At 39.6% G+C, this 2,808-nt stretch overlaps 1 long non-coding RNA gene across 1 annotated transcript; it reads left to right on the forward strand.

The window, feature by feature from the left end:
• The first annotated feature begins 326 nt into the window (after positions 1 to 326).
• Positions 327 to 1,712, forward strand: LOC132541240 (uncharacterized). Its single transcript, XR_009552408.1, has 2 exons — positions 327 to 1,144; positions 1,441 to 1,712. It is a non-coding gene; the product is annotated as an uncharacterized LOC132541240 (long non-coding RNA).
• The last annotated feature ends 1,096 nt before the right edge of the window (positions 1,713 to 2,808 follow it).

Below are 2,808 nucleotides of genomic sequence, written 5' to 3' on the forward strand. Positions count from 1 at the left end.
CACAGATCCCCAGCAATAAACCTGGAGGCAAAAAAAAAAAAAAAAAAGCCCAAATCTTTGGATATGATAATAACAATAGTTTTATCAACCTTATAAATGAGGAATGAGAGAGCCAGGTGGTGGCACAACTGGTTGAGTACATACATAACCAATGGAAGGACCAGGGTTTGAGGCCTGAGCCTTGCTCCCTAACTGTAGGTGGGACACTTCAGTGAAGCAGGTCAGCAGGTGTCTATCTTCTCTCTCCCTCTCCATCTCCCACTCCCCTCTCATTTTCTCTCCGTCCTATCAAATAAAAGAAAAATCTTTTAAAAAGGAAAAAAATGTCCACTGGAAATGATGGGTTTGTAGTGTCAGCACCAAGCCCAGCAATAATTTTGGTGACAATAATAAAAGAAGGAAGGAAGAAGGAAAGGAAGGGAGGAGGTGGCTCGCCTGGTAGAGTGCACACTTCATATACAAGGACCTGGTTTTAGCCTCTGGTCATCACATGGGAGCATCATGCAGAGGGAAAACTTTACAAGCAGTGAAGCAATTCTGTGATGTCTCCCTGCATCTCTTTCCTTTTCTGCCTTTAATCCTCTATCAAAAAAAAAATTTATCAGGAGCAGTGGAAGCCCCACTAAAGTACTAGCAGCAAGAGAAAAAATGAGAAATAAAGGAGAATTTCATTACAACATTAATGTAAGTTTAGATTATAGAACTTGATGATAAGATGGCAGGAATAGCTGGAAAGACAGGAGGTCTATGCATTTTTTAAAAATAGTCTCTATCTTACTTCCATACTAGCATAGCTGAGAACATAATTGGCCTTTTTTTTTAACTGAGCTACTGCTACTGGAGGTGTAGTGAAATAAAGAGATTGTTTAAAAAAATAAAATAAAAACCATGACATTCTCACGGGTGTGAAGTAGTATCTCATTGTTATCTTTATGTGCATTTCTCTGCTAATTAGTAACTTTGAGCACTTTCTTACATGCCCGGATCTCTTCTGTGGTGGATTCTGTTCATGTCCTAGTCGCATTTTACTGAGGTTGTTTGTTTTTTGTTTAGTGAGCTCTTTATGTACCTTTGGTTATTAACCTTTTATCTGATGTATGTCATATATAGATCTTGTTCCATTCTGCATTTGGATTAGTAATAGGTTGTTGTTAAATTTGGGGGCTCCAGCAGGCCGGGCTAGTGTCGCGGCGGTAGAGAGAGACTCGAGGACACATGGCTGGGCTGAGAAGCTGCAGTTTAATCTTTATTCACGAACAGGCAAATCACCACACCATGTTCTTCTCCATCATTCTTCCTCCGCAGCTGCTGCTAGGACTCTGGACGTCCTTAGCATACGGGGCAGGGAGAAAGAAGGGCGCGAAACTAGCAAGGGCCAAACCATTTCTCTCAGAGGTAGGGGGAAGGAGACCAAACCAACACAAAGAATACCAACAATAGGTGTATGTGTGACTTCAAAAGGGAAAGAAGATGATAGATATCATGGGGAAAAAATGGACAAATATAGACAGTTGTAGAAATAATATTTATATCTACAGTCTTAGGAGAACTGCTATACATGCAAATTCTTACCTTCTACATGTAAATCCTGCTTACAGTGGAGGGAATGGGGATACAGAACTCTGGTGGTGGGAACAATGTGAAGTTGTACCCATTACTTGTGATTTTGTAAATCAACATTAAATCACTAATAAATTGTACCATTATGTAAAGTGCCTTTGTTTTGGTGATGGTTCCCTTTGAAGAAACTTTTCAGTTTGATGTTGTTCCATTGGTTTATGTCTTTGTTTTCCTTGCTGTTGGATTTGAGCCTTTGTATACATTTTTGAAGCATAGATAGTGGAGTATTCTGCCAATGTTTTCATCTATGTATTTTTAGTTTCTGGGCTAATGGACAGAAAGGGAAAGCACAGAGTGAAGCATGGGCTGGGTGGGGTGTATTTCACCAAAGCAAAAGATTCAGGAGAAGGAAAGAAAAGTAGAAGGTGGAGAGGACATTATGGTCCTGATGAATAGTGATGGGCAAGGACCTAAGTTAGTGATTAGAGTGTTCTGCAGACACCTATCACAGGGAGATGAGAAATTGTGCCCATATGTCAACAACTATACTGTAACCATTAACTTTCCAATAAAATTTTGAAAAAATTTAAATTGCAAAAGAATTGGTTATGGGGTTCGTGCCTGCAGGATCCCACCATTCCCCATAGATTCTTAGTTTCCTTTTTACTTCATATAGTAAGGAGAGAGATCACAACACTGCTGTACCATCCATGAAGTTCTAGTGCATGGTGCTCCTTTATGGTGCCAAAGCTCAAACCCAGGTCTAGTAAAAAGCATGCGAGCTATCTCCCAACCCAAAGCATTGCAAAAATGTTTGTTACGTGTTATACTACATATTTGCATAGAATGTAAACAGTGTATAAAGAAGAGGGAAATAACAGAATAATATGTACATAGATGCCTGTTTTAGGATTGGCAAGCATTCACTGGACAAAGGTAGAGGTATACTCTGGGTAGAAAAAGAATTTATAGGTTGTGGGAAATTCTGCTTATTCAGTGTGGCTAGAGATGAGACGGAAACTCGTGAGAAGGACAAGAGATAAAGCTAGGCAAGGACAGAGTCAAAAGAGTAATATCAAATTTGTATTTTAGAACACTCTGGAAAGCAGTATGTAAAAATAAGATGGAGGAGGGGTGACATAAAGACGGACTAGTGACAAGTGTTACATAATAAAGTCTTGAACTATGGCAATAACTGTCGAGATGGGAGTGGGGATATTTGGGAAGTGAAACTGGAATAACAGTGAC

The sequence above is a fragment of the Erinaceus europaeus genome, chromosome 11 (assembly GCF_950295315.1).
Source record: "Erinaceus europaeus chromosome 11, mEriEur2.1, whole genome shotgun sequence".
Lineage (NCBI taxonomy): Eukaryota > Metazoa > Chordata > Mammalia > Eulipotyphla > Erinaceidae > Erinaceus > Erinaceus europaeus.